Here is a 22554-nt window from a genome sequence, read left to right as displayed (position 1 = left end):
GTGTGAGGATCCCCTTCTCACGTTGGCATCCTGTACCTAGGAGACAGTGAGAAGTGGGGGAGAAATCTCATGTTCCTGTGGGTGAATGACATTGTCCAAACACCAGAGGACCTGGGAGGATGGTCAGTGAGCTCACAAGCATTGATGCCTGCCATTTGCGTTTAATCTTCACAGCAGCCCCATGAGGTGGGGTATCTGAGCTGAACAGCTGCAGCCCCTGCCCAAGATCACACAGCTAGTTGGTAAGACAGGACCCTGACAGGCTCTCCTTCTGTGTTAGTGTGCTCGGGCTGCCATGACAAAATCCCACAGACTAGAGCGCTTAAACACTGGACATTTATTTTCTCATAATTCTGGAAGTTGGACATCCAAGATCAAGGGGTGGCGTAATCACCCATTTTCATACTGCTGTGAAGAAATACCGGAGACCAGGTAATTTATAAAGACAAAGAGATTTAATGGACTCACAGTTTCACATGGCTGGGGAGGCCTGAAAATCATGGCAGAAGGGAAAAGAGGAGCAAAGGCATGTCTTACATGGCAGCAGGCAAGAGATCTTGTGCAAGAGAACTGCTCTTTATAAAACCGTCAGATCTCATGAGACTTCTTCACTGTCACAAGAACAGCACAGGAAAAGACCACCCCCATGATTTAATTACCTCCCATGACAAGTGGGAGCTACCATTTAAGATGAGATTATGGGAGCTACAATTTAAGATGAGATTTGGGTGGGGACACAGCCAAACCAGATCAGTTGCTCTCTTCTGAGGCCTCTCCTTGGCCTGCTGATGGTCACCTTCTTGCAGTGTCCTCACGTGATCTTTCCTCTGGCCGTGTCTGTGTCCCAGCCTCCTCTTCTCATAAGGACACCCTTCATACTGGATTAGGGCACACGGATATGACCTCGTTTCACCTTAATTACCACTCTAAAGTTCTTTTCTCCACATGCAGTCACGTTCTGAAGTACTGAGGGTTAGGGCTTCAACATACAAATTTGGTGAGTTCACAGTTCAGCCTGTAACACATTTCTTCAGAATTTCCACAGTGTGCACAGTTTTGAGCAGAAAAGCACTCTGCTGGAGGAAGAGAGAAAAGGAAAATTCCAGTGAGCTGTCATAGACTTGATATGGGGGAGGTGGGGCCCCACTGAGAAAGATGACAAGGTGAACGAAGATCAGAGAGTGATTTGGTGCGCCCAGCAAACTTCGATTAGATTTACTTCAAGAAATTCGTAAATGAAAATTAAAAAAAACAAAACCTTGGATTTCAAAAAGTTTCAATTAACTTGCTTTATAAAAAGATTTCATAACAGGGTTCCTTTAAATACCTAGCCTCACCAGTATACTTGAAAAGTGATTTGATTTAATACCATGTGATTAAAGTACTACATTTGCAGAGCCTAGCCATTAAAAGCAAGAGAGATAACTTGTAATTAAAATTTTGCTAAATGCTCCTCCTCCAAAGACTGGTTCGGTTCACAGAGGTTGATGGTTAAAGCAGCTGAGGCACTTCAACTTGGTTCCCAGCGCCTTTGCTCTAGGTCAGTGTGCACAGGGATGAGACCAGTCTTGGGGGTGTCAGCAGCAGCCCCTGGCCCCCTGCTTGGGACTGGCATGCCCCTCCTGCCATCCTAGGGCATAGCATTGGCTTCAATGTATTCCAGCAGCAATCTAACCTTGTCCTTTTTTACCTCTGTTTCTAGGGTCAGTGACATTGGTCTCCTCAGTGAGGGACAGGCAGACATAGACAAATGAATAGTGACTTTTGTCCAAGCTTCCTGTTAGCAATTTCAACCTGCAAACATTTTAATTCCCTCACCAGAGCTGCAAACACATGGCCACATTGGTTGATTTACTTCCGGTCCTCCCTGTGAGCGGGAAGAGCAGAGATCCAAACCCCTTGCAAGATGAGGTAGACAATACTTATCCCCAGGGCTGTGGAGAGGCTGAATGGGAGAATGTGTGTAACCAGGAAGGCACACATAAGGCTGGTCCATTTGCAGAGAAGCGGATCACAATTCTCAGAGGGTAAAAGCCAACAGTGATTGGGAGAAAGAACTCTTGTCATTTGGGACTGAGAAAACAGGGCTTTAATAAAGCCAGTTGCTGTTTGCGTGTCAGATTCTGAGTCCTGGCCTTCCATCATCCGTACTTATGAAGAACCTACTGCATGTCAGGAACTGTGCTGTATATTGAGGGCACTAACAGTCCCTCTGGCCAGAGCCTTCTAGCATGGAAGACTTAGTCCCTGCCCTGGAGGGATGTACAGGCTAGCGGAGGAGACACACATCCACACACACTAAGGCTGCCAGGAAAAGAGAATCACTGGAGGCTGGAGAGTCCCTGGAGGAGTGAGGGAAGCGGTGGTACCTGGCCAGCCTGGGGAATCAGGACAGGTTTCTTGGGGAAGTGTTTGAGTTGAGAACAAAATCAAAAGTCACAGGGGAGTTACTGTGGCCAAGAGGTGGGAGAGGAGTGCTTGAGGCAGAAGCAACGTTACATGCAGAGGCCTGGGGGTGAGAGAGTGCGCGGGTAGGGGTGACTCAGGTTATAGGGACCCAGACTTTAGGAGGGTGCAGGGAGATGAGGGATGGGGCTGAAGAGTGGAGCGGTGACCAGAGTGAGAAGGCCACACGTGTGGAGATGAGGGAAACAGACCTTGTCCCAGGGTTTTCTTTCTGTGTGACAAAAATGTTCTGGAGCTAGATAGAGGTGGTAGCTGCACAACAGTGTGAATGGGCTAAATGCCAGTGGATCATACAGTTTAAAATGCCTAAAGTAGTTAATTTCATGTTACATGGATTTCACTTTAATAATTAAAGGTACGATCTGCAAAGTATGGAAGTATTGTTTCCACCCTGTCCCCACCTACCCCCTTCCTTCCATCTTGTCTTATGCCCTCCTAAAGGTAACACTTTGAGTTTTTGGTTTTTTTTCCTTCAAGATGGAATCTTACTCTGCTGCCCATGCTGGAGTGCAGTGGCACAATCTTGGCTCACTGCAACCTCCACCTCTTGGGTTCAAGCAATTCTTCTGCCTCAGCCTCCCAAGTAGCTGGGACTACAGGCTTGCACCACCACGCCCGGCTAATTTTTGTATTTTTAGTAGAGACGGGGTTTCACCATGTTGGCCAGGCTGGTCTCGAACTCCTGACCTCAAACTCTGTCTGCCTCAGCCTTGAAAAGTGCTGGGATAACAGGCGTGAGCCACCGCACTTGGCAGGGTGTTTTTTTGTTTTTTTTTTTAAAAAACAAAAACAAAAACATTTAGTTATTGAAAATTTCCAACAGCTGTAAAAGTAGACAGGCTGGTTTAATGAACCATTGCATATCCATCACTCAGCTTGCTCGGCTGCTGCCTCACAGCCAAGCTTGATACCATTCAGCTGCCCTCTCCCTGCCCATGGATGATCTGAAGAAAATTGTTGACATCTTATTATTTTACTCAAAAATAATTCAGTAAAAGATAACTGTTTTTTTAAAAACATAACCCCAATAGGTAGCACTTTTAATAATATTTTGTTTCTTCTTTCAGTGTTTGTTCATGCATGATGAGGAATGTATTCTCATTTCTCCTTTCTGACATCAAAGGGGCCATTCTGAAAAGCTATTTTGAACCTTGCTTTTTTCATCTAAGAGGATATTCTGCCAGTGTTCTCCATACCAGCATATTAGTGATCCTCTTTCTTTTTTTTCCAGGAATATAATATTCTACAGTATGGCTGTACCATACTTTATTCACCCATCCCCTATTTCTTGATGTTTGGGTGGCTTCCAGTCTTTTGTTTGGACACTGTATATGGTGTGGTCAAAGGCAAATCACTCTTGGCTCCTGGCCTCAGGGAGCCTGAATTAGTCAGGATCTCCAGAGAAACAGAACATAAGAGAGAGACAGAAAGAGATTTGGAGAAATTGGCTCATGTGATTGTGGGAGCTGGCAAGTCTGAGATCTGTAGGGCAGGCTGGCAGCCTGGAAATTCAAGTAAAAGTTGATATTGCAGTCTTGAATCCAAAATCTGCAAGGCAGCAGACTAGAAACTCAGGCAGAATTTTGATGTTGTTGTCTCAAGCCACAATTATTTCTTTCTTCTCCTTCTCCTTTTCCTCCTCCTTTCTTCGCCCCCCCGCCACCCCCAGACTGCTCTGTAGCCCAGGCTGGAGTACAGTGGCATGACCTGGGCTCACCATAACCTCCACCTCCCAGGTCCAAGCGATTATCCTGCTGCAGCCTCCCAAGTAGCTGGGACTACAGGCGCGCACCACCATGCCCTGCTAATTTTTGTATTTTTAGTAGAGACAGGGTTTCACTATGTTGACCAGGCCAGTCTTGAACTCTTGACCTCGTGATCTGCCCACCTTGGCCTCTCAAAGAGCTGGAATTACAGGCCCCTCCTCCCTCTTTCTTCCTTCCTCCTTCTTCTTCTTGAAACCTCAGTCTTTGCTCATGTGGCCTTCAACTGATTGGAGGAGGCCCACCAACTTTACAGATGCTACTCTGCTTTCCTTAAAATCAATTGATTATAAATGTTAATCACATCTGAAAAATGCCTTCAAAGCAACATCTAGATGAGTGTTTGACCAAGCAGCGGGGCACCATTGCCTCACCAAGTCAACACATAGAATTAATCACAGAGCCAAAAAGGATGAGGGTAAAAAGACCATGGGAATGCAGAGGAGAGGAGCCTGCTGGCTATTGGAGGTCAAGATGAGTCCTCTCATTTTATAACTGAGGAAACTGAGGCTCAGAGAGGTAAATTAACTTGTCCAAGTTTGCACAGCTAGTAGGTGCTAGAAGCAGGATCTAGCCTGGGTTAGTCTAGCACAACATTCATATCTAAATCCCATGGGAGTTAATGCTGCTTCATATGCGGGGTATGTGCCATCCTGGAGGAGAAATTTGAGCTGGCCCCAGAAGAAGAAGTGTTGATGAGGTAGATAAAGAAGTGTGGTTGGAAGCTGGATGCAGCAGCTCATGCTTGTAATCCCAGCACTTGGGAGGCTGAGGCGGGTCGATTGCTTGAGCCCAGGAATTCAAGACCAGCTTGGGCAACATGCAGAAACCCCAACTCTTCAAAAAATGCAAAACTTAGCCAGGCCGTTACCATTAGTGTGTGCCTGTAGTCCTAGTTACTCAGGAGACTGAGGTGGGAGGATCAACTGAGCCCAGGAGGTCGAGGTTGCAGTGAGCCAGGATCATGCCACTGTACTCCAGACTGGACAACACAGCAAGACCCTGCCTTAAAAAACAAAAAGAAAGGTGATTGGCATTTTCAGCTCGGAGACCTGGCTGTGCAAAGGCCAGTGCAGGAAGTGAGCCATCTTCTCAGAGGCAGCCAGCATGTGACTGACGCAGTCTTTAAGGGCAAGAGCCCTTGTGTCTGGGTCAGGAAGGCTGCCCTGGGCTGCACTAAGTGGCATTTGGGCTTCATTTCAGGGCCTAAAGTCACAAAAGGGCAGCCTCCAGCCAGGTCTGGCCCCACCCACAGACCTGCTGGGGTGAGAGCAGCTTTAAAACATTGCATGCAGAGCCTGGTAGGCATGACCTCCTCTCCCCATTTATTCCAGTCACCTGCCTGGCCCTGTGTCCTCCATGTGACCCAGGCCAGCAGGCTTCAAAATGGCTTACTTGGCAGGAAGAGACAAATGTGTGCACTTGGCTCATTGTCTATTTTTATGCGTGTGTAGTGTTGCACTAATGTATAGTATATACATTTTAAAAACATACCAACCAAGAAATTTAACAAGATGAGATACAAAAAGCAAGCGTGCTAATATTTTCTATGACCCAGAGATATCTCAGGCACCCCACTTTAGAGTCCCCCTAATTAGATGATGGGGAGTTAATGAAGGCAGGTTTCTGTGACAGAAGCTTCAGGTTGACACATGGCTGTAGGGCGGGGCTTGAGAAAGGGTATGGCTAGGTCAGGTCAGCAGGCAAGGGCCATCCATATCCAGCCACCCACCCAGGGCATTCGCAGCGTGCCTTCGCTGTGCGGGATGGGAAGGCAGCATGCTGCACTGTGAATGCACAAGTGTTGAGGACACCCGGCTCGCCATGCTTGTGGATGCCTCTGTGTCAGGTGATGTCCTGGGCCCTCTGACACCCCTGGTGGCTCGTGTCATTATCCAGGGGAAGGGGGTGGCATCCCCAGCAGGGCTTGGCCATACAAGTTACCTTCCAGGGAGTAGAGTCTGGTGTTATCGGGTGCCCTCAGGTCTGATTTGCGGTCAGCGCACCAGCTCTCACCTCCTCTCAGTGAGACCTCCCTTCGCCTCTTCTTCCCTGAAACTGTCTTCCTCCTCCTTCCTGCCAGCGCAGCTTCCTGCTGTCACTCTGAAGGGGGGGGGCTCTGTTCCTGCTGCTCTTCAGTTCAGACAAATGCCTGGAGTTGCACCTGTTCAGGGATAAATTTATTTTCCTCTCCAAGTGGCATTGGGGTGAATGGGCTTAGATAATTCCCTGAGCACCCTGTTTAAATTTGTTCTCTCTCCCCCAGTTTTCTGCCTTCTCTGTTTTATTTTTCTCCATAGCCTATATTATCCTGTGCATAAAAAATACTGCATAATATTGCATTAAAAAAGGAAACAAAATTAGTCTCTTAAAACAACCATCTTTTTATTATTTGCTTGCAGGTCTGCATTTTGGATGGGAGTTTGGGGGGTGGAGGGTGGGCTGGGGAAAGGTCAGGGCATCTCTGTTCCTTGTGGTCAGCCCAGGGCCGCTTGGGACCCTCCCTTCTTCTCTGCATGGTGTCTGTATGTGGTGAGCTTGGGCCTCCTTTTAACACAGTGGGTTCAGAGTTGTTGGCTTTATTGCACGGTGACTGGCTTCCCTCAGAACAGAAAAGCAAAAGCTTCTATGCCTGGAGTGGGCATCATGTCACTTGTGCTATGTTTCTGAGCATCCAGCCACACACTGGGAAGTGTGGCGATTGTCTCGTCCCCTAAGAGTGTGGTGTGAAATGGATACTCGATCAGTGTTCGCTCTTTCATTAGACATAGACCTGGACTGTCAGAGACCCAGCTCTTGAGGTAGGTGACTTCCTGTGTGACCTGACCCAAGGCTCACTCCCTCTCTGAATCTTTAAAATGAGGAGAACAGAAGTACTGGCCAGTCACATGCCTACCTCAGGGGGCTGCTTGGAGGGCCCAATGAAATAGAGTGACTAGTGATGACAGGTGTTGGGAGCTGGGTATGGCCAGGTTTTTGGAACTTTGCTCCTTGGAACTCCCACTTCCAGACACATGGAGTCCCGCCTCTGCCAGGACTCCAGGGAACAGGATCCAGGGTGCAGGGAAAAGGTCCTGGCTCCCCCTCTTGAAGTGGCCAAGCAGGCCACTGCCAGGTCAGCAGGTAGGGCTTGAGTCCAGCCACTTTTGTTGAGGGTTTAAAATTCACCAGGGGCAGGCATGGCTGAATACTGTGTTCTTTTATCAGTAGTTTACACAGCCAGACACCATGCAAAAGCAGTCTTCCCTTGAGAATGATAGATGGTATGCTAAGGTTTTTGATAGCATATCATTATTAAAAGTGAATACAGATAAAAAAAAAATTCACCAGGGGCTTGACACCTTTTACATCTTTTCTCATGTACCGTACTCTCAAAATGGTTCTGTAAGGCAGGTGATGCTTTGCCCACCCCCCAACAGCTGTCCAATGGTGACACGGCCAAGTGACAGAGCCAGAGCTCCAGCTTCCACCCACGGGGCTGCAGACCCTGTGCCCTTTTCCCACAAAGCTTGCCGGGGACAGAGACTCTTGGCAAAATACCAGAATTTTCCTTACTATGAACACTGTCGACTTTAATTAGATTAATTTTCGCTTTTCTTTTGCCTCCGGGGGTTTAAAGCTGACACAGTTGGATTGCAGCAGTGCCCTGTGAGTGGAACAGAGGAGGTGTGGTGTGAGGACCTCCAATCCTGCGACCCCCAGTGCAGGCTTCATTTACCCATGAGCCCCCACCAAGAGGCTCCCTCCACCCGAGAGGGGCTTGCAACTCTGCTCTCCTAGGAGGGTCTCTGCCCTCAGGCTCATACCAGGGCCATCCTAAAGGCTTCCGGCCCGGCAAGCATTTTGATGAAAGCTGCTTTGTGCACATACATGCGTGTGCTGGGCTGTGGCCGCAGCCCCACGCCCTAGTTATCCACAGTAAACACAGAACAGCGGCCACTCTGTGCAGCCTTCTCTCTCCAAGGTAAACTGGTGGAGTAAGGGCTTTTGCATGCAGGAAGGCTTCGTCAATGAGAGTGCTTTGCTGACTCCAGCTCTTACTTTTCCTCCTGGGGAGCCAACCACAAACGTTTGTGGAGACCCACACATGCCAGGCAGGGCCTGCGCTGCAGAAGCGTGCAGTGTGGAACAATCGGCCTCAGAGAGCTGCCGAAGAACAATGAGGGCTTGTGGATCGTCCCTCCTGGACCTCAGGCAGCAGCAGCGCCTGCGTACAGTGCACCCAGGCGTGCCCCCTTGCCCTGGCCTGAGAGGTACCGGGGAGCGGGCCTGTGTTTTGGGGGGTGTGGTCACTTGCACCAAGGCTGCCTGGGGCAGGGTCGACCTTTGGAATATCAAATGTGTGGCCTTTCAGGCTTTGCCCAGGCCAGCTGCTGACCCAAGGGAGGAACACTCAAATGTCACATGATGTGGTCCCCTCTCCTCTGGCCTGGCTGTTGCCACTGCAAAGCCGAAGAGATAGAAGCATTTGTGGTAGCTGGGAAAGGGAGGTAGGGCACTGGTACCAGGAAGGTCCTTACTTGAGATGGCCTTTTGGTTCATCTGAGGACCTTGCCGTCTGTCCATCTAGGCGCTACCCTCACCCTGGGTCCCAATTGCCATTCTGTTCACGTTGAGAGTCCTCTTTCTATGCGGTTTTCGGCTTCAGCCAACACAAACAGCAGAAATAAGCTGAGAGAAGCCACCTCTGAACGGAGGTTCTTTTTCCAGATTCGCTGTGCCAGCCGGGCGTAACCGCTGACACTAAGTTTAATCGCTGACACTAAGTCTCTCCGTAAAACCAAATGAAACAAGGTTCCATGGTGCCCCGAGTATAGGATTTGAGTGTGACACAAAGAAAGCAGAGAACAGAAGGACGCAGGGAGAGTTTGGTCTGCCCAAACGCACCTTTAAAATTCTCCTATGTAGACGGAATTCCCTGTTCTACTCCATTAACTTGTTTTGACGCTTCAGTACTTGTCTTTTTTGTGGTTTTGGTTTGCTTTCCGGTTTCTGTACTGAGGAGAGAACATTCTAGAAGGGTGAAATTGTTATTCTTAAAACTTTGAGAGCTGCATATGTGGAATATGTCCTATGAGAGCACTTGCTATTGCACGTGGTGACCTCCATTCCCTTGGGATGATCTGTGGGGACAGGGTCTGCCCAGAGCCCTGGTGTCAGGGTGTGATACTGACTCAGCTCTACAGGCTTGCCTGGGGGAGCCGGGGCTTGAGGTTGGAGACCTGAGGAGAACATCACAAACAGAAGTTGTGGCTCTAGACAGATGCTGCCTCATCACCTGAAGCGGGGCATCTAACACAGGTTAGGTTGGAATCTAACCTGTGTTTCTGCCTCGGGACCAGGTGGTAGAAATGGTATTTAGGTTTTTAAGGCAGATGGTGTCAAAAGCCGTGTCCGGAAGAAAAGATTTTTGTTGTCGGCCCTATTCTTTCACTCTAAGAGATTTAACGCAGAGATGGCGCGTAGGGTCCCGCTGCTGAGACGCACTGTTCCTTCCCGGCTTCTCTCACACCTGGACTTCCCTTCTGCCGCGTTTTGCCTTTGGCCAGGACACTGAAGGATAGTGCCACAGCCCCTGCATGGCCCTCATCTCCAGTTCCTTCTCTAGTACGTTTTTTAGAGAAAAGCTTTATTTTCTGAGATAAAAAATTCATGTAACATAACATTCGCCCTTTTGAAGTGGGTTTTTTGGTTCTCTTGTTTCTTTCGCTTATTGGTTTTTTTGTTTTTTTTTTTAAAGAGTCTCGCTTTGTGGCCCAGGCAGGAGTCCAGTGGCGTCATCATGGCTCACTGCAGCCTCAGCCTCCTGAGTAGCTGGTACCACAGGCACACACCACCACGCCTGGCTAACTTCTTTGTAGTTTTTGTAGAGACAGGGTTTCACCATGTTGCCCAGTCTGGCCTTGAACTCCTGAGCTCAAGTGATCTGGCCATTTGTGGGATTACAGGCATGAGCCACCATGTCCAGCCTAAAGTGGATGGTTTTTAATATATTCATGATGTTGTGCAACCCTCACCACTACCTAACCCCAGGACATTCCCTCACCTCCCATTATCCATCAGCATAACTCTCATTTTTCTCCAGCTTCCTCAACCCTAGGCAACCACGTATGCACTTTCTCTATAGATTTGTCTATTCTGGACATTTTATATACATGGAGTTATACCATATGTGCTCTTTTGTAACTGGCTTCTTTCACTTAGCGTAATAGTTTCAAGGGTCATCCATGTTCTGGTGTGTATCAGCTCTTCATTTTTTTTATTGCTAAGTAATGTTCCATTAGGTGGTTATTCTATATTTTATTTATTCCTTTATCAGTGGATGGAGCTTTGGGGGTTGTTTCCATATGCTGGCTCTTATGAATAATGCTGCTTTGAATGTGCAAGCACAGGTTTTTGTGTGGATGTATGTTTCTAATTCTCTTGGGTATATACCTAGGCGTGGAATTGCTGGGTTGTATAGTGACTCTATACTTAACCTTTTGAAGAACTGCCAGATTGTATTTCAAAATGGCTGCACCACTTTGCAATCCCATCAGCAGTGCTGGAGGGTTCCCGTTTCTCTACATCCTCACCAGCACTTGTTATTATGTCTTTTTGGTTATAGTCACCCTAGTGGGTCTGAAGTGGTATCTCCTTGTGGTTTTGCTTTGCATTTCCCTGACGACTAATGGCATTGAACATCTTTTCATGTGCTTTTTAGTGTTAAAAGCTCAGGTTTAGATGTTCATCCAAGTGTTCATCTTTGGAAAAATATCTATCAAATTGTTTGCCCAACTTTTAGTTCAGTTATTCGTCTTTTTATTGTTGAGCTGTAGGAGTTTTTTATATACTCCAAATACTAGACCCTTATCAGATTTGCAAATATTTTCTCCCATTCCAAGGATTGTGTTTTCACTTGATGATTTACTTCGAAGCATAAATATTTTTAGTTTTGGTGAAGTGCAATTTATCTCCCTTACTTACTCTTTCACTGATGTGCTTTTGGTGTCATATCTAAGAAATTGTTGCCTATTCCAAGGTCACAACAATTTATTTTTATGGATTCTTCTAAGAGGTTCATAGTTGTAAAACGCTTTTACATTTAGGTCTATGGTGCAACTTGAGTTAATTTTTGAATATGTTGTGAGCTAGAGGTTCAGCTTCATTGTTTTGTTTTGTTTTCGAGACAGCGTCTCACTCTGTCACCCAGGCTGGAATGCAGTGGTACATTCATAGCTTATTATTATTATTTGCGATGAGGTCTTTCTCTGTAGTCCAGGCTGGAGTGCAGTAGTGTGATCTCAGCTCACTGCCCACTGCAACCTTCGCCTCCCAGGTTCAAGTGATTCTCCCGCCTGAGTCTCCTGAGTAGCTGGGACTACAGTGCATGCCACCATGCCCAGCTAATTTTTGTATTTTTACAAAATGAGATGGAGTTTCTCCATGTTGGCCAGGCTGGTCTCAAACCCCTGACCTCAAGTGACCTGCCTGCCTCACCTTCCCAAAGTGCTGGGATGACAGCCATGAACCACCATGACTGGGCAGCTTTATTCTTTTACATGTAGATACCCAGTTGTCTCAGCACCATTTGTTGAAAACGTTTTTTTCCATTGAATTGCCTTTCGTTTTTCTTACATGCCTCTTTCCTACTAAAAAGTAACTTAGTTCTCTCCTTTTCCTTCCCCCATTGCCCCCGTCCCCACACACACCTGCTAGCCTGCCTCAAAGTACTTGGCATCCCTGCTGCTCTAGGAAGGCCTGCATTGCCAGCCCAGAACCTTAGCCCTAACTCCCAAGGTCCCTTTCTCAGATGGCTCTTGGCATACTCAGGTCTTTTTGGGTCTTTATTAGTCTCTTTGGATGCGAGCATTCATCTGCTTCAGGAGAAGGGTGTGAAGGAGGAGCTCCATGTGACCAAAAATCCCCACATGAGTGTATATGCATATTTTTTCATGCCTGTATTTCTGACTCCCAAATCAGATGTAAACTTTCCCAGGCATGACTCTCTTGGAGACCCTCATCCATTCATACAAAAAGTGTTTGCTAGTTAGATAATTAAGTACAGGAACTATGATGTCTCTGACTGACAAGTGATCCACTCAGGTTGTACTCTATCCATCCATCCATCCATCCATTCGTCCGTCCGTCCACTCCCCACCTCAAGGATTAGAGTTCTGATCTGAACCTCAGTGGAGGACAAGGCCCCTGGGAGGCCTGGCAGGATGTGGGTTCACAGGGAGGGGAGGGGGATTAAATATCAACTAATCCACTGGCTGGAGGCATCGCAGCCCCACCCAGCTGACACCCACTTTTGCCTGTATTGCTTTCCAGAGATGATATCCATCTGCACCACTGCCTGGGCCGTCTTCTCTCCACTTAGCAATACAATGCCATACACATTCTTTCTTCAGCATCATTCCAGCATCAGCTCTCTAATATCCCTTTTTATAGATTTTCCATTTCACAGTGAGAGAAAGTGAGACAGCAAATACCATTTTCGCAAATACAGGGGCTGATGACTGAGCTAGATTTTTTTTTTTTTTTTTTGTAAATTCCTGAGACCTACCACATTTCAGCATGAATTGTGTAACTTATCTGTCCTGTGTCGAAAATTAGACTTTGCTCCTTGTACTTTCAAAAATAATTCTTGCCACCCTCTTAGGTTTTCAGGCTGTGTTTTGGCTCTGCCCTCATCTTATCTCTGGGCTCCAAAAGCTTTCTTCCCCGTTTCTCTTTTTTCCCGCAGCCCATGCCTGAGTTGGGTTGGCAGGTTCTCCTCTTCTTGCTGTGTCCCTGCAGTCTCTTTCGGGCACAGGCTCTAACCACTGCACTTCCTCTGAGGGGAGAGAGAGGAAGAGCCACCGGGCTAGGGGAGCGCGAGCGCTTTCTCTGCGGGTAAAGATGTTACAGATGTCCGGGAAGAGGGTCCCCCCACCACCCCGTCCAGTGTGCCCCTGGGGACAGGCAGCCATTGACCCCCTCCACCTCATTTCCTTCCTTCTGTTGCTTGCACAGGACTGGAGAGCTAGTGTGGGCATCCATCCCATAAGACCTTAGTAAGCCCTGGTTATAGACCTGGCACCAGGGAGATGTTAGTTCCGGTCATGGCGAGGCGGGGAGGGTCAGGAAGGAGTTAAAGCTCTCCACAAGGAAAAGTGTGATGAAGGGGGAAAGGGAGTGGATTGGAAATAAGTGCTGGGGGCTTTCAGGGGAAGGGCAGGTCTCATGGGGCAAAGCAGGGCAGACCTTGTGTCTGGGGAGGGTGAGCAGACCCTGAAGGGTGGTGGGTTTGGAGTTGGGTGGAGAGGGACCCTTGCTGGAGGGTGAGGATGTCACTGTACTCCCCCTGAGGGACCTCCTGTGCGATTTGTTGTCTGAGGGACTGTGGGTTCCAGGAAGTGCGAGGGGGGGTGGGGTGTGGGAGGCCGGGTACCCTGAGTGTGTGGTGCTGCATTCAACCCCTGGCCAGTGAGGAAGCATGGCAAGACTTGAGCGAGACAGCTGGCAGCATCAGAGGAAAGGTCCTGGGCCCAAGAGTAGAGGCTGAGTAAAGCGGCAGGGGGCGGGAGGCATGAGGAGCTGGCCTCCGTGGGGCAGGGCAGGAAGGTCGTGGACCACGCAGGGCGTGGACACACCCGTGGGAACAGAGGAAGGGGAGGGGAGAGGGAGAGACATTTCCACAGAATGCTCCTCAGGGCCTAACCATGGGCTTCTGAGGGTAAAGGAGGCACCTGGGAATGGGGTTGATTCTGTGTGGCTCTCTGGGGGCCTCATGCAAGTGACGCCTTCCCTGCCACTGGGTCATGCCCTCCTGCCTCAGGGATGGGCCCAGGGATGGCTGTGACCTTCCTGGCCTCCCTGCCGGCAGAGGTTAGGGTGGTGCCAGGTGGCAGGGTGCTTGCGGTACTGGCGGTGGTGGTGGTAACAGGGCTAGAGCTGTCACTCTGCGCTAATCCACGTTTGACAGCCTCTAGTTTGTTTAGTCCTTAGAACCATCCTGCGGGGTTGGCCTGTCTTACAGATAAGGAAACTGAGGCATAGAGACTTCAGCAATTGCCTGAAGTGACGCATCTGGTGAGGGGCAGAGCCTGGACTGAAACCCCAGCTCATGGCTCCAGACCCCATGCTCTTGGGCCCTCTTCCCCCTCCCTCAGCAGAGCAGGCCCACGCTGCAGAATCACTTCCACCTGCCATATAGAGGGAGCAGCCAAGGGTCAGCACCTCCAGTATGCCCAGGGCATGCCCCACCTCTCTGCCCCATGTCTCCTGTGGTGGAGGGGAGGGAGAAAGGTGAGGGGGAGTGCCCAGATGAGAACTGCTGGCCTTTAGGGGGCCAGCTGGGCCATTGGACTGGATGGGGCCTGAGAACAGCCCCAGCTGGTGTGGCCCCCACCCTTATGACCTGGCCCTGGACCTTGGCTGGGTGGGGCCAACAGTGCTCTATCCCTGAGAGCCTTAGGCCTCCCCAAGCACCCTTGGGGAAGGACAAGGAGGCAGACCCCAGGGAAAGAAATTTATGATTCCTGGAGTTAGATGCTGCAGAAAATGTTAATGAATGCCCTGTTATCTTAATTTTCTTATAGTGTGAAGTGTTTAGGCATCAGGAAGATGAGAGTGATACCAAACCCAGGAGAGCTTTGAGCTCAGGTCGCATTATTCTTAGATTTGGAGCTTGGCGGGAAAAGGAGTAGGACTATTTTTAGAGGGCATCGATCTCGGTTTGTAATTAACAGACAGCGTGCCCTCCTGCTACGTGCTCTCCTCACTCACGCTTTGTTGTAATTAGTGTTTTAATCATCTTCTGCCAAGATCGTCAGATCCGCAAGGGCCTGCATCATGCCTGTCTTGTTCACTACCGTGTCCTCCATGCTGGGTACATGAGCAGGGAGGGAGGATTGATTCCACCACGAGGGCTTGTAGGAGACACCAACAATGGCAAGAGAGAAGCTGGGCAGGTGGCCCTGACCCGAGCATGGATGGACAGAAGACACGTCACGTCTGGGGAAAGCAGGTGACAAGGATCCAGGGATGAAGTTGGGGAATGATGGAAAGAGGCAGGGGAGGAAGTGCCTTGAATATTAAGTCACTTACTTGTCTTGTGTTTGGGGAGACAGGGCTGAAAACACATGCTTTGTAGAAAAAACAGGAACGTTTTTATGGTTCTTGTCTTTTTTCAGACAGGTCCTCTGTAACCCTTACTGTACCTTTGTGAGAATCGGAAATAGGCATCTCTTATCTCGGTGGATGAATTTTGAAGCAAGCGGCACCTGCCTCCCCTCTTCCCACCCAGTTGGCTGTAGCCTTGTATCAGGACACAGGGCTTAACAAATAGGGTATGAGCTGGCTCTCGGCCCTCACTTGCTCTCTAGGACGGATATCTTTGAGCAGTACACAAGCTGCACAACTGCATATGATCACCCTTTGAGATTTATGGTCTAGATTGAGGATTCTGATTGGAGATAGTATAAGATAGGAAGCCTTTCTGTGTCACCCAGCTCTGATTGTCTTATTCATTTACACCATCCTCTTAGTCATATGTTGTTGTTCTTTGCACAAGAATCCAGGGATGGTTACTACTGGAGGTCAGGACCTTCATAAGCACATCGTCCACAGTTCCCAAACACTGGTCCTGGACCCCGAACATTGCCATCACCCAGGAGCTTATCTTACAAAACACAGATTTCCGTACCCCAAACTCACATTGTTGTGTGATGTAGGAGCTAGGACAGAGTCCAAGAACCTGCATTGTTCATAAGCTCTCCAGTTGCATACCACAGATCTAACCCATTTACAGGCAAGAAAACAGAAGCCCAGAGAGGTTCAGTGACTTGCCCAGGTCCATCCCAAGCTGGAGAGGAGACCTGAGTTTGGCTCTTGTGATGCTCAGTGCAGGCCTCCTCTGACTGTCTCCCCACCATGCTGAACCCAGTTCTCTCCAAGCTCCCCCATCTCTGATGATCTCCAAGGCCAGGAGCCCGGCTCTGTGCCATTTTGTTTACAGACTGTGCTTCCTGTAACCATCAGTGTTTTGTCCCATCTTATTATAGGTACTTTACTGAAGCATAATTCACGTACAGTAAAATGCATTAACCTTAGGTGTACAGCCTGAGGGATTTTGACAAATGTTTATACCCATATCATCATTGCCCAGATACAAACAAAGGTGGTTTCCACTGTCCCAGAAGGCCATCAGTTGTTCTGAAAGGACAGGGGCACTGGGGGACAGAGATCACTTCTGTTTGTTCCATGCACGTGTCTTTCTGTTCTCTGTGATTTTCCTTGGAAGAGTGGGGCCTGCAGACAGGGCAGGGGTGGAGGAGCAGTGGGAATGATGTGTAGCCACATTTCTCCAACCCAGAGCATCGTCACATGCCAGGGCAGACCAAGCTGCAGGGTAAAATGGTGCATCTTCTTAGAGTGTTAACACCATTTGAAGATCGTGCAAGAAAATCTATTTTTATGTTGAAATATAGGGATGCATAGAGAGCAGAATGCAAAACGCATTTGGATGTTGATGAAACATTCACCTCTTAGGAAGTGGGCTTCTGTCTTTTTTTTTTTTTTTTTTTTTTTTTTTTTAATCTTGAGATGGAGTCTCACTCTGTCATCCAGGCTGGAGTGCAATGGCGCAATCTCGGCTCACTACAACCTCCGCCTCCTGGGTTCAAACAATTCACCTGCCTCAGCCTCCTGAGTAGCTGGGATTACAGGCATGCGCCACCATGCCCAGCTAATTTTGGTATTTGTAGTAGAGGTGGGGTTTCACCATATTAGTCAGGCTGGTCTCGAACTCCTGACCTCATAATCTGCCCACCTCAGCCTCCCAAAATGCTGTGATTACAGGCATGAGCCACCATGCCTGACTAAAAGTGGGCTTCTCTTAACCCTGCCTCTGGATCCCCAAGGGTAGCAGTCTTGCCTTAGTCCTAGCCTTAAGGAGAGTTTGAGAAGTGCCAGTGTGTGGCATTCATTGCTGAAGCCATTCAGAGGATCCCATGGCCTTCTGTGTGATTGAGATGGGGCCTGGGAATACAGCCTGGACACCCCCACCATCCACACCCCGGGGACGACCTGCTGTACCGTTTCCCCTGCAGACTTGGCAGGTGGCCCATCCTCCAACACTCTTTGAAGAATCTACATTTTTAAGACATGAAGCTATGGACAGGGACCCTTGGCATTTTTATCCCATCCCTACAAGGGGCCAAAGCATCCAAGCATTGCAATCTACGCCAGCCTGAAGAGGCTCTCTGGGACTTCGTGAAGGGGCACTGACCACTGTTCCCACCTCCCAGGGACCGAATCGGGTCTGAGCCTTTAAGCTGTCGACCCAGCCGCTGAGAACTCTTGCTACTCACAGATGCACCTCCCTTTCTGTTTCACATGGGTTCCTTTTTAATGCTTTGTTTTCCTCCCTCAATTTCATATATCTTTATAACTGAGTTTAAAAAATAACCTGCAAATATTTTCCCTTTGGGCGAACTCTCACTTCTGTGCGCTGTGATGATGGCGATGCTGATTCCCAGAGTGCGGATGTGTGTGAGGAGAATGGCCTCTGCCCTCACTTCTCTTAGAGACATATTCGTAAGTGAATTGTGAAAGGCATTTTTGGTTATTTCTAGAGTCTGCATATATTTAATGAGTTTTAAAATACTTGTGCCAAATTGCCTAGCAGAAGATAGGTTTCACATGTTTTCACTTCCATTAGCCGACTGAAAACACTTGTTTCTCCAGCAGTGAAGATCGGCATTCCTTTCCAAGCTTTTGACATTATTATTATTATTTTTTTTTTTTCGAGATGGAGACTTGCTCTGTCGTCCAGGCTGGCGTGCAGTAGCTCCGTCTTGGCTCACCGCAACCTCTGCCTACTGGGTTCAAGTGATTCTCCTGTCTCAGCCTCCCGAGTAGCTGGGATTACAGGTGTGCACCACCATGCCTGGCTAATTTTTATATTTTTAGTAGAGACAGAATTTCAGCAAGTTGGCCAGGCTGGTCTCAAACTCCTGATCTCAAGTGATACACCCACCTTGGCCTCCCAAAGTGCTGGGATTACAGGTGTAAACCACCATGCCCAGCCTTAAAATTGATAGATGTAAAATTGTACCAAAGTTTCCTTTGTATTTCTTTGGCTAGTCACTGTGAAGATTTTTCAGGAATTTTTAATCTGTTTCTGTTGCTTCCTTTATAAATTTGCTTTTCATGCTCTGTCCATTTTGCTATTTTTGATGTATTTATATCTTTCTTTTATTTTAGTTGGAGTCTTAATTTACAGGGTAAGTCCTTGGTTTCCAGTTGTCAAAAAATATTATCTCTACCCAGACTCAGAGGCTTGGAGCAGACTTACTCCAAAGTGATACCAGGCCACCACTCCCACACAGTGTCTTTGGGAACATTAGGAAAAGTGCTTCTTCCCTGGCAGATAGAGCACCATTTCTAAGTGTAGGGCTTAGTGAGTGGCACCCCAATGAGTTCAACCTGTCTGGGTCTCTTAGCCAGGCTCCCCTGTTCAGAGCACGTCTGTACAATCTACACAACCCACTGTGGCCACTCTGGAGTTGTAAAAAGTAAACTAAGCCTCTTTCTAAAATAATAACAAAAACTCCAAGCCATTGAGTGAGGGTACAATTTTTTTTTTTCTTTTTTCAAGACGGAGTATTGCCCTGTCTCCTAGGCTGGAGTGCAATGGTGTGATCTCGGCTCATTGCAAGCCCCGCCTTCCGGATTCAAGCAATTCTCCTGCTTCAGCCTCCCCAGCAGCTGGGACTACAGGTGCATGCCACCATGCCCAGCTAATTTTTTTAAATTTTTTAAGGAGAGACAGGGGTTTCACCATATTGGCCAGGCTGGTCTGAACACCTGACCTCGTGATCCACCCGCCTTGGCCTCCCAAAGTGCTGGGATTACAAGCGTGAGCCACTGTGCCCAGCCGAGGGTACAGTTTTTAATACAATTAAGCCTCCCATCTACTGAGGTGGGCATCATGGTGTTCTGCATGGAATCTGCTTTTGCTTGGCAATGGTCTGGTCTGTGTTGTGGCATGCTGGATAGCAGAGGCCTGGGAGGGAGTTCAGAGGCCTGGGTTCTAGTCCTGGCTGTGTTACTAATTTATGGCCTGACTGTGGGCAAGCCAGCTTTTGGGGGCCTTGCTTTTCTCATCTGTAAAAGGAGAAGCTGTGACTAAATAAACTTCAAGGTCGTTCTCAGCTCTAAATATCTACACATTCAAGCTCTAGCTATATTTTTCTTTTTACCCCAAAAGACTATGACATATCTAAGACAGGTTAGCTTTAGACTTTTTTCTTTAGCATCTGGGTTATGAAAAACAAAATCCATTTTGATATTTTTGCATTTCATCAAATTTCTACCTGATTTCTGCTGTTTCAAGTGTGTCTGAAAAAAGGACTACTTCCGCGTAGCCAATCCCTTCTCCTTTTACCAAAGGCATCCTGGGGCCTGTGAAGTCACTGAGAGAAGGTATAGATGTGCTTGACATTGGGAAAATGTGGTTACCTTATCCTCTTGGCATATCCCATCTTTTCCTTCTCTCCTTTCTCAGTAACTATTTATGGGGCATCTCCCCAGGGAGGCTCAGAAGCGAGCAACGACTCGAGGACCTCAGTGCCTTGTGGGGAGCCAGGAATTACTGGGACCCTCCTAAGTGGCAGCTCCACGGGCATTCTTCCTTGCTCGAATCCTGGGGGCCTCTCCCACAGAGGACACCCCCCCTCAGCCCACCCTCCCTTGACTCCACTTTCTCTACTGTCCTTTCTCTAACACATCCTCAGTTCAGGCAATTCTCCTACCTCAGCTTCCCGAGCAACTGACACTGCAGGTGCATGCCACCACGCCTAGATAATTAAAAAAATTTTTTTTTAGTAGAAATGGGATTTCACCATATTGGCCGAGCTGGTCTCGAATACCTGACCTCATGATCCACCTGCCTTTCATGCTTTCCAGCCTTCCCCAGAACCCATCCTCTGTGGCCTGTGGAAGGTGGGGTTTCATCCTAGCTGCTTCTCCACTTGCTCTCTTCCTAGGCCCTCTGGCCCTGCCAGGTGGCCCTGACCTGCACCTGCCTGCTCCACACCAGGCCTGTCTTCTGAGCCCAACTCAGCTCCCACTCGGCTGCCTCAGGGACCGCTGGACCTCAGACATCTCAGACCATGTGCTCCCAAATCCAGCTCGTGATCCTCATCCACAGTCCCTGTCTGGCCTTCCTGTCACCTAACTGGTCCCCCAAACACATCCCACCTCTCCTGACCCCCACCCCCGCCCCCCTGACCTGTCTGTCACGCCCTTGCTGGGCTCACTCCACATTTCTTTGTTCTCCTGCCTCTATCTGGGGGCCGGCCTGTGCCTTCTCTGGTCTTCTGAGGTCCGGCCTCCTACCTGATTCTCTCCACCACTGGTCCTTCTGCCCCCAGTCTCTCCCGCTCCCAGTCTTCCTGTATTGCTTTGATCCAGATTTAAAACAAAGAACACATCTGTCCTGTGAAGGCCTCCCTGCAGGATCACTGCTGTCTCTCTTTACCACCTCTCCATCCCAGGGGGGCAGGCACAGTGCAGGCTTGTACAGCTGAACTTTACTTATCCTTGATCAAGGTTGGACTTTCCCCTCTGATTGTTCTGTCATCTCCTCAGCCACAGTGTGGCTGGGGGCACCAGCCTCTTCCCTTCCCCCTCCCTCTCTACATGTACCCAACACCCCCATCTCCCATAATCCTCCAGAGGTTTAGTAGATCCAAGACCCTCAGGCTGCACTGCATGTCAGAGGTGGAAGGGGCAATCCTGCCCAGCTTTTTAAGAAAACCAAGGCCCCAGAAGGGGGCAAATGGTGGGTCTAGTCGTTGGAGGTTTGTGGCAGGGACTCTCATGCCTGCGTGTATGAATTTCCCAGGACTGTTGTCACAAATTATCACAACCTGGGGGGCTTCCAACAGCAGAAACTCATTCTCTTAGTCCTGGAGGCTGGAAGTCCATTATCAAGGCATCTGCAGGGCTGTTCTGTCTGAGGGCCGCCAGGGGGAGTCTGTTCCAGCTTTTCTCCTGGCTCTAGGCAGCTCCCCGCAGTCCTCCGCATGCCAGGACTGGCAGTTGCAGGGCTGCGCCTGTCCCCTGCCTGCCTCCATCTTCACACATGCTCTCCCTGTATGTGTCTGTGTCCAACTTTCCCTCTTCTTATAAGGACCTCAGTCCCTGGATTAGGGCTCCAGTATGACCCCATCCTAACATGTTTACATCTATGAAGGGCCTATTTCCAGATAAGGCCACATTCACATTTCCCAGGGATTAGGGTTAAAAAAAGAAAATAGTTCTCCCGGCCAGGCGCAGTGGCTCACACCTGTAATCCCAGCACTTTGGGAGGTGGGTGGATCACCTGAGGTCAGGAGTTCAAGACCAGCCTAACCAACATGGAGAAACCCCATCTGTACTAAACATACAAAATTAGCTGGGCATGGTGGTGCATGCCTGTAATCCCAGCTACTTAGGAGGCTGAGGCAGGAGAATTGCTTGAACCTGGAAGTCAGGTTGCAGTGAACCTCCAAAGTGCCTTTTAGGAGGGAGGACACAGCTGAGCCCATGTGTTATGGTCAATGTCGCCCATTTTGTGGTGCTACAAAGGGACTGTGAGACGTGGTTCACACTGGTTCACATCGAGGGTGGCTTCAGCTGGCCTTTGAGGTTGAAAGCTCTCAGCATTGTGTTTGTGAGACCTGTAATGTGTTTGTAAGACATTAATAAACATTTTGCTAGTCATGGATGCTTCTTTGTGTGGGGCAGTGGGGAGACGGAGGACTGAGGTCACCTGGGCCATCTTTCCAAGTGAGATTACACATTTCAGCCTTGGGTAGGGCAGAGCCACCTCACAGAAGCATCACTTTTATTCTTTCACTTTTTGTCATTTTCACCTTTGGAAACTGAGCTTGTCCATGCTCTGGGACATCTGGTTGTGTGTCCTTCTCTGCTGTGTTGAGCTGGTAGGTCTACCCCTGCTTTCCTTTACAGGCAAGTGCCTTCTGCTGCTGTTTTTCTGATTGCTCTGGAAGTTCATTGTTGCTCTGGCCCTCCTGACCTGTGTCTGGCCTTTGCCCATGTGCAGAGTTTGTGGATCAGCATTTCGGGGGTGTGGGGGAGTGGTGGTATGCAAGTCCATAGCCGTGGAAGTTTAGGACCCAAGCCTAATGGGGCAGAACCCTGGCTCTGGGGCTCCATATTTAGTCTGGAATTTGGCCTCAGCTGCTGCTCTGAGGCCACACTGGATGCCAGAAAGGGCAGAGCACTGGGCCTGAGCCAGAGCCAGGACAGCGGGACCTACTGTGCAGTGCAGCTGGGGCCCAAGGGGCGT

At 48.9% G+C, this 22554-nt stretch overlaps 1 protein-coding gene and 1 non-coding gene across 8 annotated transcripts in view; both read left to right on the top strand.

The window, feature by feature from the left end:
• CTIF (cap binding complex dependent translation initiation factor) overlaps nucleotides 1-22554 on the top strand; it is a 324626-nt gene that overhangs the window by 30093 nt on the left and 271979 nt on the right. Inside the window, exon 1 of one of the 7 annotated variants that reach the window (XM_037738961.1) lies at nucleotides 12979-13106. The exons of the other annotated variants lie outside the window; for them this stretch is intronic. The gene's annotated coding sequence lies outside the window, so the exon portion shown is untranslated. Of the gene's footprint in view, nucleotides 1-12978; nucleotides 13107-22554 lie in introns of those variants that run through there. 7 annotated transcript variants of the gene reach the window in all.
• Nucleotides 7407-7541, top strand: LOC119471418. The gene has a single exon (XR_005200462.1). It is a non-coding gene; the product is annotated as a small nucleolar RNA SNORA15 (small nucleolar RNA).

This window comes from Cebus imitator, unplaced genomic scaffold, assembly GCF_001604975.1.
Source record: "Cebus imitator isolate Cc_AM_T3 unplaced genomic scaffold, Cebus_imitator-1.0 Scaffold60, whole genome shotgun sequence".
NCBI lineage: Eukaryota > Metazoa > Chordata > Mammalia > Primates > Cebidae > Cebus > Cebus imitator.
This window is presented reverse-complemented; position numbering and strand designations above follow the sequence as displayed.